General features: G+C 29.5%; 1 protein-coding gene and 1 pseudogene across 4 annotated transcripts in view; one reads left to right on the top strand and one right to left on the bottom strand.

Annotated features, from left to right (window-relative positions):
* LOC145241443 (LIM domain transcription factor LMO4.1-like) overlaps positions 1–17,500 on the top strand; it is a 332,041-nt gene that overhangs the window by 165,966 nt on the left and 148,575 nt on the right. The gene's annotated exons all lie outside the window — the stretch shown is intronic.
* Positions 11,703–11,828, bottom strand: LOC145241833 (U2 spliceosomal RNA; annotated as a pseudogene).

The raw sequence follows: 17,500 nt of genomic DNA, 5'->3' as shown, positions 1-17,500 counted from the left end.
ATTTGCTCTATAATAATAAACATGAAATCTACATTAATTATGATATCATATTTAAGTGTATTTTGCGACCGGCCAACGCCGATTGGCTTGCTAGTATATATGTACATAAAAAGAGTTGTTTGAAGCCTATTACAATGCAGTGTTGTAGGAGGACACTGAGTACGAGATAAAAAGTAAAAGAATGACAATATTAAAATGTTTATTTACTAACATCGCAGCAACATGGTATTGTGGCGTAAATTCTCTACTTTTCGAGGGATATATCTTTATTAAAGGGAACAAAAAGAAGTGGGAATCGGTAGAGGCTTTCATATAAATGCCGGAAGCTGGTGATATATATATATATATATATATATATATATATATATATATATATATATATATATATATATATCAGTAACGCAGTCGGATAGGGTTGCATTAAATTAATTTCTGAAGTTGAGATTAGTGTTAGGTTTTGTTAAAATTAATATAACATGTTTTATTACTATTCAAATGTTGTTACGCAATTTGCTTATAATTGTTACCTTATAAGTCTTTAATATCCTAATGTGTGTAGTTAAAATATTTTCATTCCGTCTTTAGTTTAAAGTGTGTAAGTAGGATAACTTAAGTATAGTAAAGTAGTTATTTCCCTTGAGTAATGTTGTGTAAGAATTATGGGACAGAAGAGGTATAATCATGACAAAGATCAAAGTCTATAAAGCTGTCATACTCACCACCTTATTCTATGGATGTGAGTCGTGGACTGTCTTCCAACGGCACGCTAGAAAATTAAATCACTTCCACACCACCAGACTGAGGAAATTGCTTTACATAGGCTGGCAGGAAAGGATACCTGACACAGAAGTCCTCACTCGTGCTGAACTCCCAAGCATCTCCACTATCCTGATGAAGGTTCAGTTTCACTGGGAATGTCATGTAACCCGCATGGCAGACTACAGACTACCCAAGAAGCTTCTGTTTGCTGAGTTCCAACATGGCAAGTGCTCCGCAAACAGCCAGAGAAAACGATTTAAAGACTCTCTGAAGGCATCACCGAAGGCCTTCAACGTTGATCCGTCATCATGGGAGCAGACAGCTTTCGATAGAGCCAAATGGCGGGCTGTTTTTCGTGACGGTGCCTGCAAATATGGAAGTTAACGAAAGGTTGCTGCAGAGAAGCGCAACAAAGAGAGGAAGGACACTGCTTTGAAGCCCTCGACATCTGTTATGATTCTCTGATCCCACTGCAATAGAAATTTTCAACCAAAGATTGGGCTTATCAGTCATATCCGTACTCCACCCGTCCTACACACACACACACACACACACACACACACACACACACACACCCACGTCTTTTTGTATCTTTACTTACTTCCGGCACGTAAGCCTCTGTTGTGTCTAAAAATTAAATACACGCGTTTGCTTATGTTCAGTTACTTGATTATTTTTAAATAGAAATGATACAAATGTAAACGGGGTATCTTTTACTTCTTCGATTCATCTCAAGAGAATTTAAGAATTTATCTATTTTAATTTTAATGTGAAATTTGGTGATACTTTGAATAATAAGGAACATTCTGTGTCTGATATTCCTGACAAGAACTTTGCTTTTATTCAATCCTACGTAAGTCTTTTAGGCTTCCTCGTTAGGACACGATCCTGTGAAAAATGATCTGACTTTAATCATTTGAACCATATTATACAGCGTGTATCAAAATGATCCGACACATTTTTGTAGGTAAAAAAAAAATTAAATAACAATTAAATAAAATAGTTTTTAAAAGGTACGTACAATGCCATTTTATTTTAATCAGGTCAAAATTCATTTATATCTGTATTTCTTTATTTTTTTATTTATTTATTTCTATTTTTTGTAAGGCAATGTTTCTTAATCATTTGATTTCTTTGCGTGATTATATTGGTTGTCCTGTAAGATCGCCTGATCTAAACGCCTGCGATTTTTTTTCTTGTGGGCATATTTGAAATAAAAAAATATTCGGCCACTGCTCTTGATCTCTTGAAGAATTATTGAAACGAACTATTTGTTTTGAAATTATTGCTATTCCACCTGAAATGATCCATCGAGTTATTGAAAACTTTCGTGAACGTTTACAAACGCGTGTTAGCAACGATGGAAAACATTTGGCCGGTATAATAATTAAGACGTTCTATGTACATACAAAAAAAAAAATCAAAAAAATATTTTCCTTATTAATTTTTTTACCTACAAATGCGTCATATAATTTTGGGACATCCTGTATTTTACTCGAATTGTTTTCTTCTCCCCCCCCCCCTTTCTTCATTTTTCCGCCCTCGTTATGCAAGTTATATATATCCACACTAATTACTCTTGGTTAAGACAAAACACATGTGTTGTTATTATAATAGTATCGTCAAACAATTGTAGATACGTTTCGAACTGCTTTTGCTTCCTTATAGAATTCATCGCTATTTTTTTAATGCTTTTATTTCTTTACTGAAGCTAAACCGGTGATTCAGTCGACTTTTTCCCTGGCTCTCCCGCAGGTAGAGGTGGGGAATTATAGGACAAAGAGGGGAGGAACAAGGGGGGTGGTTGGTATGAGCCTATCGTAATGTTGCCAATCCGAGTGAAACGTGCACAACGGCGGAAAAGGAAATTCTTCTGCTTATTTAACATCTTTTATAGGCGTCACTGCATCATCACGTGACACCAAAGTTTGATGTAGGCTGGCGTGCGTAATTTTGCTTCGAGACTATGGAGACTGTCTTGCAATATCATTCGAAATATTCAGAGAATGAACAAGGCAGTGTGTGTGTGTGTGTGTGTGTGTGTGTGTGTGTGTGTGTCGGATAAAGCCCAAACAACATTACTAACTGAAATAATTACTATACATATCCAGAATCTGTTAGGCTAAATTTGTTTTACTTCGATTCGATTCTAAATGTTAAATTTTGACCTATCTTTTTGCACAGCTAATGTTGAATAATATTCTGGGCAAAGCCAGAATTATTGCTGCTTGTGCATACACGCATATGGAGCTGGATGCACACACGCAAATATTGTGGAAATCTTCAAATCAAGAAATGACATCAAAAGTCATAACAATTAAAAGAAGAGTGCATTAGTTTGAAATCAACATTCTTAAATTAACAAGTTTTGAAAACAGTCATATTGAAATTTGGACTCGGATGAATTTAATAAGGGCCAGTGGAATGAGCATGGAAAATTAAATTCCCATCTAAAGTTTTTGTAAATAAAAACAAATGACAGCCAAGGAAAAAATCAGAGAGAAGGGCACCGAGACGACCAGTTGTCATTTGATGCCACCCACAACACTCCACCACTGTCTCTTTCTCTCTCTCCATAGCACATTGAGAAAGGAAGAAACAGAAAATAAATTGTCATTCCTTTTTATAAACTGACGTCAAGTTTTTTTTTTTTTTTTTTTTTTTTTTTAACAACTAATTGTCTTATATACATTCGTCAGGAACTTGAAACTCTATTTAACAGATTAAATAGACGACATGGTTAAAAACTAAAGAACTACAGCTTAACGTGTATTTTCTTAGTCTCCGTCTTGTTCTTATTCTTTTTCCCGTTTTATTCTTAGTTAATGTCGAGTTTCTCAAATGTTACTCATCTTCGTTCCAATTCAAATAATATAAGTTTTGATTTAATGTTAAAACTTAATAATAAAAAAGTGCATTCAAATTAACGATGCCTGTCGGCTAAGAAATAAAAATATGTTTAGAAAAGTGAAATTGTGTGTCTACCAAACTAGTCTGTCAATTTTCAGTCTACAGACTCGAGATTTGACATAAGAGATATTGAGATTTGAGAAAATGTTTTTAATGTTTCTGGCCAGAAATTCAGCTGTGAAGGGGTCAAAGTTCAACGATTTGGCCTTTGAAAATTCTACCAAACTCTACCAAACTCCCCCCCCCCAATTTTTGGTCTAAACACTTGGAAAACTGGAAAATTGGAAACACTTGGAAAACTGATTAAAAAGCTTGCTGCATGTCTGAATACCCTTTATGTAAAATCTAAAAAGGAACCTACATCAGTTTTCGGGCGGAAAATATGTCTGACAAGAGGTCAAAGTTGAAACGTTGAACTTTGTAGACCCTACAAAACTCCTTCGCCAATTTCGAGTCTAAACAATTGAGACTTTAGATGTAGGTATCCTGGACATAAGTCAAACTAGTTACATTATATATATATCTATAATATAAAGCTGAATTTGTGTGTGTGTGTCTGGTCACGAATAGGCTCCTATATGGTTGAGCATTTAAAAAAAAAAAAACTGATTACATAGAATGATAGATGTATCGAGACATGGAAATGGGTATGTTTGATCTGGCAGAACAGTGGTTCATTAAAATTGTGGGGGTCTGCGTTCGCGCCTGGTCCACAAAGTATGGAAATAAAAAAATAAAAAAAAAACAAAAAAAAACGTTTACAAGTGTTTTGGATATATATATACATAATACTACTTTGATAAGTATGTTTTAACTTAAATAGGGATGGTATAATAAAAGTGTGGGGTCTGCGTTCGCGCTTGGCCTCCATAGAATGGAAATAGGCACACACTTTAATAAAGACTTTTTCATATCTATCTGCGTAAGTATACTTTGATAATTATGTTTCAGTTTGAAGAAATATGGTATAATAAAATTATGGGGCGTTCGTTCGCGCCTGACCTCCATAGAATGTAAATATGTCACAAAGTTTAACAAGGTTTTTTAATATAGATCCAGAGAATATTGTGATAAGTGTTTCAGTGTGAACAGGAATGGTATAATAAATTATGAGGTTAATCTATTTTTACTTTCATCATATTTTGCTTTGGTTTTGATACCCCCAAATTCGAAGCTATCTCTTTACAACCCTTCCTTTTCATAAACTATCATACTTTCATAAATCAGAGTCCATTTTCTGTACCTGTTTTTGAACCCAGTCAACGACGGGTAATTTTGCTAGTATGTATATATATATATATATATATATATATATATATATATATATATATATATATATATAAAGATATGAATAGTACATAGGACCCGAACAAAGCGGGGCGGAACTGCTAGTAACTATATAAAACAATAACGATGTTATGTGGGATTCAGACCTTTAGAGATGGCATTAAATTTTAGAACGGAACTCGAACGCTGTTGTCTACACGTCCACCGATAAAAATATCATGTTTTTTTTAAAAAACCTACTTAAACTGATTAGGAGTTCAGTGTAGAGATACAAAAGTAAACCTATTTTACGTCTCCGTGTTGATCTAAATAGTTCGACTGGTTAACATTAAGGAAAAAACTTCCAGAAAACTTAATTTTCATAAGTCAATGAAATCAAATACGTACGAGGATTTTATTTAGAAAGACTAATCTTGAGATATCGTATATTTCGGCGTATAAGACGACCGTTAAAGTAAAAAAAAAAAATCATCTTTAAATAACAATATTTCATAAGATATCGGGTGTTGCAATCTCTGATCTAGGCTAATCAAACATGGTTTCGTGATTTAGCAGTCGTTTTCATACAACCGATATGTGATTAATTTATTAAAAAATTGCTCTAATTTTGTACGTCCTCTTATCTGACGGTCGCCTTATACGCTGACATATACGGTAGGTTGGTTTTATATTCTTACTGGTAGTAAAACGGTAACTGATGAGTCATGATCCTTATAAACTGTGTGTTGCTCACTTTGATAACAGAAAATATAAAACTGGAAAACCAACGCTAACATTCACTAAAAATTTGTTTACAATGCTATTTTAACCGCACTTTTAATCTTATAGGGATTCCACAAGAGGTCTAACACATCTACACTCCTATATATTTTTTTGTTTTTGCGTATTGATATTCGTATTAAAATACTTTTTTTCTATTTATTTCAAAAGAAAATACAATTTTCTTATATATGGGCTGTGGAATTGCATTCACTAACAAAAGATCTAGCTAATTTGCATATTCTTTTCAACATTCATTTTAATTAATTCCCTATTAGTTTTTTTTCGGTTTCTCATGGCATAATCATATTTAGTTATCTATTACGTGTAATTATGTTCATGTAGATATTCTACATGGTTTACTTGCGTTATATTTGTGTAAAACGTTATAGTCAACGCAAAATTCTTTCTATATATATTTATGTATGCGTACATATATTTGTTTAAGAAATTTTCTTACCAAACTCCTGTCAGGTTTTGGTTTACACACATGAAACTCCATATATATGGGTATTTGAACACATGCGAAACTTTATATTTATGCTTTATCCCAGGAAAATCCGAACAAAAGTGTGAAAGTTAGAAAAAAAAAAATTGCCAGGTAAAGGTCGAACGCTGGCATTTCGAATATGCATGCATAACGTAGTAGCTATTGGTTCCTGTGTTAATTTTTAGCTTTGCAGCTAACATGTCTTTATTGCCCAGACATTGAAAGCAGAAGCAAAAGTAAATCGTAAGCTAAACATTTTGGTTTCGATTCTCGATTGTGGCGCACGAGTCATTTTTTTTTTTTTTTTTTTTTTTTTTTTTTTACACGTTTTAAATCATTACAATATATTGGGCCTAATATAATATAATGAATACGAAATCTGCATAAATCAAAATATCATATTTAAGCGTATTTTTTAGACGAGGCAATGCCGTGCGGCCTATTAGTGTTTATATAAATAAGTGCATAGAATTTAATTGGATTATTCCAAATCTATGTTCGGTTTGGCTCTTTGATTAAAACAATTGCGGTGATGCCGCGACATGTACACGCATAAACAACGCTACTCTATAAGACGGGCTTCCCCAAACAATGTATACACACGGATGCACGCAGACGGATAAAAGTAAACAGATATACAGCACATTATGTGTGAAATATATAAAATAAGTGGTTCGTTTTAAAAGTCAAACACAATGTGTATACAAGTTATTTTATATATAACTTAGGTTTATTCTAGGTGTATTCAATTTTCTCCTGTGTATCTGACTGTATTTGTATGTATGCACTTTGGAGACGCTGTGTGAATATATGTACATGATAATAATACATGTTATATATAGATTATTAATATTATTATTTATGATGGGGTTTAACTCTAAGCAAGAAAGTATGTGAAGAGCTGCCCAAGAAAGCGAAAAAGTAGATGGCAAATAATCCTGGCGAGGCAAACCTTGCGGAACTATGAATGCCTAGCTCTACTGAACATGTCGTTAATCTAGCGTGAAACAGACTACGTAAGAACACATAGACCACTAAATAAGTAGTGAGCGATTGTGGTTCTTCTTTTTCGAACTGTTTGCTTGACAGCCTTGGTTCCGGGCTAAGACGAGATGGAAAAAAAAATGAAACAAAAAATAAAACAAACTAATAAAGATAAAATAAAAAGAAAAAGATGAGAACTTAAGAATGAAACTTACAAAATAAGTTAAAATGCCAACGTCATAAGTAAATGTAACAGCTGCTGCTGAAGTTTATAATTCTATTGTATACAACAATTTGGCATTCGGGTCAAGATCAAAGTGTAGTATCTGTTCTTCAGATGCTGCATTTCAATTTCTTGTTCTCTGTCAGTGGAGGAGAAATCCTTCATGACTGAGAATTTTTTTTATTTTTGTTCCTTTTCTCCACGTTAAAAAAAAGACCCTGGTGTCTAACTCTGCCACGCGGGGAGGCATTGTAAATAGGAAGAATAGTATTAACGACGACAATACTAATAATAGTAACAGAAATAATAATAATAATAATAATAGGAATAAGAATAATAAGTAATTATAGAGATTTAATAGCTGTCTGATTCCGCACCCATACTGTCACTTCTATTAATTGTACTCTTTCAGTGATCTGTTCAGGAAAAGGGTGTTGTACTATGTGTTCTGGTAGTATAAGATCATCGTCCCATTCATGACCTCCTCCTCTTGCAATGCAATATAATGTAGTATTTTTGTGATCCACGCTAGTATTATCCTTTTCAAGAGAGGGCAATGTAGTACATTCTCGTTCGCCATATATACAAGTAAAAAATATGCGATCAAAGGAAAAAAAAGTTAATAATAACAATGATAATAATCTTAATATCAATAATAATCCTGATAATAATAATTATCCTAATAATAATAATAATAAGAGACCAAACAGCCAAGTAGAGTCAAGGAGGAAGGAAAGACCGAGAAGAGTGCACTGATCAAATTTCCGCTGTATAAGTGCGAAGAGAACTGGGATCTTGGGGAGGCTTATTGCCACTTAAATTCCAGTGAAGACCAATAGCCGCTGCCAACGAGAAATCAATGATAAACAGCTGTTGCGATAATGCAGATTTATTTGCAAATACTATCGAAAGAGGTGGAGAGAACTAGAAAACTGGGAAGACTTCTTGTCACTCAGATTCCAGGGAACACCACGGACTGTTTTCAAGGAGAGATCTTTGATGACCCGTGCGAAAGCTCGTTGTGAGCCAATAATAAACCTGATAGAGACAAAGAAAGAAACAAACAAGATAGAAAAAGTGACGATAGAATAATTCCTGCAAAAACTCCCAGGTAGAAAATAGTTCGTTTTGAATGACAGGCAAAAGAATGAGGTAAATGCAAACAAATGCCGTCTTCATTTTTTTATTTTATTTAGTTGTGTTAAGTAAACATCTAATCGGACAATTATTCGATTTGATTTTTTTATGAGATTCCGAAATGAAAAAGGATCGAACAGAGGAAAAAGTCCTTAAAGTAAGTCGTAGATTTAGAATAACCCTGTCAAATCACTCGTTTGATTTTTAATTTTTATTTATGTTTAACAAGCGGGGTTACCCGGCGTTGCTCCCGTGTTTTGTGTGTGTGTGTGTGTGTGTGTGTGTTGAAGCAGATTAAAACAAAACCCTGTTTAAATATTTAAAAAACACACACACAAAAAAAAAAAAAACGAACAAAGAAAAACAGCGAAAAAAGTTCTGGGAGGGAGGTAGGCTCGAACCCGAAGCCTTGAGGTTAATAGTCTGATGACATAGCATGACGTCACGAAGGCAGGGTTGAGTTGAAAATAAGCGTTTACAAACTCAGACGATTTTCTAGGCCAAATATCGCGCCATAGCAGTAGCAGAGAAAACGAATTCACAGCACGAATTTTGTAATTGAAAAATTGAAATATTGATACGTGGGGAGGGGTCATCGGTTTTTTTTTTTCACTGTTAGTCAAATGTTTCACGAATACACATGCGTGAATCGGTCACTTAACAGATTACGTATATTAAGAATAAATAGGTGTGAATACACGTTTTAAAGATCGTTTCAAGCTGGCTTAATGGTTATTGTACTTAACTCGCTGTCTTTAAGTTTGATTTTCAATCTCAGCTCGAATATTTCTTTTTTTACATACTGTTTACAAAATGAACGGTTAAAAAAATATAATACTCGCATGCATATGTCTCATTTTCTTTTCGTTTTTCTTATTTCATTTTTTAAAAGTGATTAAACCTTGCTTTTAATACACACGATATGTCTGTTTATAATAGATTAGTATTCTGCATTAATTAAAATATAATGGTTATCGTACCTTGCGACCGGCAACTGTCCGTATATAATATAATATGTGTGTGTGTGTATATTATATAATGTCAGCTTATGTCATATGCTACTGGTACCATGTAACCCAGTACTACCCGCCTCATAATCGGGTCACCGGCGACTAAACTGATCCCTCCACCAGACTTGTTTGGTGAGGAGGGTGGCTAGTCTCCCTGAAGGATTAAGAACTAGACCTTCAAAAGGGCGAATGAACCCTTTTTCGGGGTCAACGACCAACTAGCACCGTGTGTGTTTGTGTGTATGTATGTGTGTGCTGGGGTGGAGAGGGCTCCCGCAACCCGTGTTGAAAGCAACCTTTCTAGGAGCAGCAAATCTCTGAGTTAAAAAAACATAAAGCGGGAGACCAGTACCCGCATTAAGTTGGTCTGCTGTTTAATTTGTTGCTGGCTATCTTGCTCTTGCTTGTTGCTGGACCTCAACATTTTGAACCGAGAGAGAGAGTCATACAAAGCTAAGACTCTGTAACATCATTTTTGTATAGATACTCCCTCAGGCAATTGGGCTCATGGACTTGAAGTGTCTGAGGGAGTGACATTCGTCTGACAAGACGTTGCAATCATCATATGTGTGTGTATGTGTGTGTATATATATGTGTGTGTATATTTGTGTGTGTGTGTATGTAAAAAAAAAGTAGATTTCTGAGAAATAGCTCAGATTATCCTATATTATTGCAACACAAGCAGATAGGCTTAATTTTAAACAGCAGCATTAGATAATGTTCCGTAGCCCCTACTAGGATACTTTCGCAACAAGATTCATTTCTAACGTGACCTCGTATATTTATGCAGCTTACATGAATTGATGCGATCATAACTTGCTTCCTCGATCAAAAAAAAAAAATGTCTACAAAGAAACAGAAAATTTCTTGTTCATTGCTTTGGGATTTAACACAGGTGCTCTTCGGCTTAAGCTATTCGATTCCTGCGATATTCTCATCTGTAAATTCCGTCCCCCCCCTCTCTCTCTCTCTCTCTCTCTCTCTCTCTCATATATATATATATATTTGCAAATTTCCCAATAATATAAGCAAAAGTAATTCTTAAGTTGTGAATCGAATATACAAAGGAAAACAAAATCCCAATAAATCGATAAAACTCTTTGTACCGTTTACGCATTTTTTTTTTTTCAACCCCAATCTTTTTTCCTACGGGCTATGACAAATGAATAAAGCTGTAAGACATGTTGAAATGTCCGTATTTTTATCTGTAAATACTTAGTTCATTTTTAACTTTTTGGGAATTTTTGCGAGTGCAAATATATTTTTTCTCAAGAATGGCGTCTATTTTAAAATGTAACATTAGGTCAAAATATGCGTTAAAAAGATAGACTATATCTTGCAAGACTTCTATGAATTATTAAAGATTATTGTCTCTATGTTGCGTGTCATAGTGGAAAGAGGTTTCTGTAGTTTGGTTTGTGGTTTTAATCCATGAACGATAATCATGTATTTGTCGTAATAATAAAAAAATGGTGATTGTAATTAAGAAATTTATATAATTGTTAGTCATACAACTTGGTGTGAATGATAATTATAATCCCGAAAACAAAGTACGCAATGACTAATATTAATGGTGAATTTATTGGGAATAGGATCACTACATATAAATGAATGTCATGAATTTGCATTTTACGTAATCAGTAATATTATGGAAGCCCCGTAGCACTTCTCTATCTCTACTATTCTATAAATGGAATTTTGTCTGTGTTCGTTCATTATGGATTCGGAAACAGCTGAGGTGATATTTTGAAATTCGTAACCAAAGTACTTAATGTAACTGGGAATGGTCTTATATGAATTTTGTATTGTAGCAGGGGAAGTCCCAAACAAGAGCATGAAATGAATCTATTTGATTAAAAACAAGGCCGATAGCCATTAGTCGCGTGCTCTCGTGTAATGAATAAATGCGTGAATGTAGGATTGACATGAAATTCTTAAAGATAAACAAAAATGACCGAAAAATGGGCTGAAATGACTTAAATAAATAAAAAGTAAATGACTTAGAATGACTTAAATGAACTTAAGGATTAATTTAATGACCTTAAGAATGATTGCAATGCTTAAAAAATGACTCGAATCCTTCAAAAACAACTTGAATAATATGGAGAATGATTTGAATGGCTTTGAGACTGATTGGCTGTAAAGTGGGTGATCATTTTACATTAAATTAATTCAGAAAAGTGATTCCCCACTTTAGATCACAATAGGTACAGCATGTAGTAAGAACAGATACTACACATTGATCTTGACCAAAAGGCCAAGAAAAGCTTAAAAAGCTAAGAACAGCATCTATTAACAGACCTTTGATCTTAACCAAAAAGGCAAACCACAAAAGTGTTACGGACAGACTGACGGAGTGATTAACAGAGTCGCTTGCAAGCGACTAAAAATAGGCGGTTAATTATTTCGATGAAAAAGTATGGAAGATGAACCCTTGCTGATCCCCATTCAAGCCAGGACAACGTCGGCCCTAGCTGCTAGTACATTATGGAATAATATCTACACACAAGTATACGCTCAACCACTACAGGACGCACGCACGCACATACATATAATACACTTTCAAAATAAAAAAAATACGTTTAAATAAATAAAATAAACACTACCATATTTATGGGATATATGCATACAACAAGCACACGAGTGTGTATGTATTATATAAATGAGTGTGCAGTGTTGGCTTGATATATATATATATATATATATATATACTTTATATACATATATTAAAAATATAGTTATATATGCTAGCAGAAGTACCCGTCGTTGACTGGGTTCAAAAACAGCCTACAGAAAATGGACTATGCTTGATGAAAGTATGATAGGTTATGAAAAGGAGGGGGTTGTAAAGAGATAGGTTTTGATATTAAAATATTTTACCCTAAGAGAAATATGATGAGAGTAAAGATAATTTTCGCCAAAATATATTTTTTTATCAACTTTGTTTCCATTCGTAGCCAAGAGTCACCAACAAAATGATGTTTCCTTACAAACGAGAAAATGTTATATATATAATAATATAAATATACAAGAAATAAATGTTACCATAGTCAATAAAAGTTACTTTTATGTTAGAAAAGTTCATTGGATTGTATTTTTAAGTATTTAAAAAAAAGGTTGTTAATGCACGAACTGATTTAAAAAAAAAATGGCAGCCACTTTGAAATGGAGAGTCCCGTTTTCAATTTGAAGGAGGGGCACCGGAGCATTCTGTGTTAACAATTTAAGAGAGTTCCGTCAACGTAAGGAATATTTATAAATCTATTTTCATATTTTCCGTTATTTTGTGCTTGCGGAATATTCGATTATGGCATATGTAGTTTATATAAAAATTCATTTAAGTAGTTATCGCCTCAAATTTCGTTTCAATTTTGGTTCGCTGAAATTATTTCAAGAGCATTAAACCTATTTCAAAACAAAAAAAAAACATGAACTGAAATTTGATTGACTATGGTAACATTTATTTCTTGTATATTTAATTTTTCGGGTAGTCGCTTGTTGGCTTTCTGCTAAACAATCTTACTAAATAATATCGACGAAATATCGAAAAACAAAAACACGAAACAGTTTTGAAAAATAATGAAGCTTTACTTACTTTAGTAAAATAATCCGAAACAGCAAAATGGAATATTAAAGAAGTAAACCCGTAATTACTTTAGTTTTTAAAGTAAAGAATCGATATAAATATGAATAAAAAATGGCGCCCTTTTCAACCAGAAGAGATTCGTGTAAGTTTTACAGTATTGAACGGTGTAGTATTGCGCCGTCACATTCAGGGTAGAACTATTATGGAAAGAACACGCAGAAACGGTTGTAAACAACTGAATTCCTTCTAGTACGCTGTACAAAAGGTTATGTAAATGTTTTGAAAAAGACACGTAATCACGTGAGCAGAATCTTTTGACACAATTACAAGTAACATTCTTATTTTTTATTATTCATCTATTTATCTGTTTTCGAAAGAGTGCGACGTGTAAGTGGAGAAGGAAAAAAACATGCAAAATTTGTGTCGAGAATTGTCTAAAGTTCCGACTTTTTTTTTGTTTGTCTTTCACTTTAATAAGAACCTGAACTTATGAGGTACATTCAGTCCACACAATATGATTCAACTCAAAAAAATAAATAAAAGCTAACATGAATTAAGCTTAAAGTAAAGGTGTTATTGTGGACCCTATCCCCTTTTAAAAAACCTTGTTAAACTTTGTGACATATTTACATTCAATGGAGGTCAGGCGCGAACGAACACCCAATAATTTTATTATATAATATTTCTTCAAACTAAAACATTATTATCAAAGTATACTTATGCAAATAGACATGAAAGTCTTTGTTAAAGTTTGTGCCATATTTCCATGAAGTACAGGCGAAAACGCATACGCCACGATTTTATTATACAACGCCTATTTAAGTTGAAACATACTTATCAAAGTATTCTTATGTACATCTATATCAAAAACCCTTGTAAACGTTTTTTTTTTCATTTTTTATTTCCATACTTTGAGAGCCAGGCGCGAACGAAAACCTCACAATTTTTATGAACTACCGTTCTGGCAGATCACACATACCCATTCCTTTCCCTCGATACATGTTCTATCATAATATGTAATCAGTTTTTTTAAAATAGTCAACCATATAGAAGTCTATTCGTGACAAGTCACACGCATACACACAGATGTTCAGCTTTATATTATAGATATATTTACTATATGACATATATATTTACTATATGACATATATATATTTAATATGACATATATATATATATATACAATATATATATTTAATATAACATATATACATTTAATATGACCTATATATATATTTAATGACATACATATATTTAATGACATATATATATTTTATGACATATAGATATATTTCATGACATATACATATTTATTATGACAAATATACATTTATTATGCCATATGTTTAATATGAAATATATATATTTATTATGACATATATATATATATATATTTCTCATATACATATATATTTAATATATGTATAGATTTATTATGACATATATATATATTTATTATGACATATATTTTTATTATGACAAATATATATTTATTATGACATATGTTTAATCTGATATATATTTAATATAACATTTAATAACATATATAAATTTAGTATGATACGTATTTAATTATGATATATATGTATTTAATATATGACATATTATATATGACATGTATATACATTAAATATATGACATATATATACATTTAATGACATATATATATATATATACATTTAATATATGATATATAATACATTTAATATATAATATATACATACATTTAATATATGACATATATATACATTTAATATATGACATATATACATTTAATATGACATATATACATTTAATATATAACATATATACATTAAATATATGACATATATACATTAAATATATGACATATATACATTAAATATATGACATATATACATTTAATATATGACATATATACATTTAATATATGACATATACACATTTAATATATGATATATATACATTAATATATGACATATATACATTAATATATGACATATATACATTAATATATGACATATATACATTAATATATACATATATATATACATTTAATATATGACCTATATATACATTTAATATATGACCTATATATACATTTAATATATGACCTACATATACACTTAATATATGACCTACATATACATTTAATATATGACATATATACACATTTAATATATGACATATATACACATTTAATGACATATATATATGTATTATATGACATATATATATATACATTTTATATATGATACATATACACTTAATATATGACATACATACATTTAATATATGGCATATATTATATGACATATATATATACATTTAATATGTATTACATATATACATTCAGTATATATTACATATATACATGTAATATATATTAATTATATACATTTAATAAATATTACATATATATACATTTAATATATTGCATATATATACATTTAATATATGCCATATATATTTAATATAAGACATATATATATACATTAAATATAAGACATACATATATGTAATATACAATTTGTACTTAATATATATGACATATATACCTCATATATATATATCATGAATATATATGTATTTTATATGACATATATAATATATAACATATATAATATATGATATATATATGATATATATATAATATGATATATAATATGATATATATATAATATGATATATAATATGATATATATGATATATATATATGATATATATATATAATATATGATATATATATGATATATATATATATATGATATATATATAATATATGATATATATATGATATATATATGATATATATATGATATATATGATATATATATGATATATATATAATATATGATATATATATATGATATATCTATAATATATGATATATATAATATATATATATATATAATATGATATATATATAATATATATATAATATATATATATATGATATATATAATATATATATATATATATGATATATATAATTTATATATATGATATGATATATATAATATATATTTATATATATTTTGTATATGACATGTATATTTATATATATTTTGTATATGACATGTATATTTATATATATTTAGTATATGACATGTATATTTATATATATGTTAAGAATATGACATGTATATTTATATATACTTAGTATATGACATGTATATTTGTATATATATTTAATATATGACATACTTATATTTAATATATGACATGTATATTTATATTTAATGTATGACATGTATATATATATATTAAATATATGGCATGTAAATATATATATATTTAATATATGACATGTATATATTTATATTTAATATATGACATGTATATATTTATATTTAATATATGACATGTATATATTTATATTTAATATATGACATGTATATATTTATATTTAAAATATGACATGAATATATATATATTTAATATGACATGAATATATATATATATATTTAATATATGACATGTATATATATATTTAATATATGACATGTATATATATATTTAATATGACATGTATATATATATTTAATATATGACATGTATATATATATTTAATATATGACATGTATATATATATTTAATATATGACATGTATATATATATTTAATATATGACATGTATATATATTTAATACATGACATGTATATATTTTTAATATATGACATGTATATGTATTTAATATATGACATGTATATATATATATTTAATATGACATGTATATATATATTTAATATATGACATGTATATATATTTAATATGACATGTATATATGTTTTATATATGACATGTACATATATGTTTAATATATGACATGTACATATATGTTTAATATATGACATGTATAAATATGTTTAATATATGACATGTATATATATATATATATATTTAATATATGAAAAGTATATATATATATTTAATATATTACATGTATATATATGTATTTAATATATTACATGTATATATATTTAATATATTACACGTATATATATATATGTATTTAATATATTACATGTATATATATTTAATATATGACATGTATATATATATATATTTAATATATTACATGTATATATATATTTAATATATTACATGCATATATATATATTTAATATATTACATGTATATATATATTTAATATATTACATGTATATATATATTTAATATATTACATGTATATATATATATTTAATATATTACATGTATATATATATATTTAATATATTACATATATATATATATTTAATATATTACATGTATATATATATATTTAATATATTACATGTATATATATATTTAATATATGGCATGTATATATATTTAATATATGGCATGTATATATATATTTAATATATGACATG

The sequence above is a fragment of the Euprymna scolopes genome, chromosome 20 (assembly GCF_053919585.1).
Source record: "Euprymna scolopes isolate OS-2025 chromosome 20, ASM5391958v1, whole genome shotgun sequence".
NCBI classification, from domain to species: domain Eukaryota; kingdom Metazoa; phylum Mollusca; class Cephalopoda; order Sepiida; family Sepiolidae; genus Euprymna; species Euprymna scolopes.
This window is presented reverse-complemented; position numbering and strand designations above follow the sequence as displayed.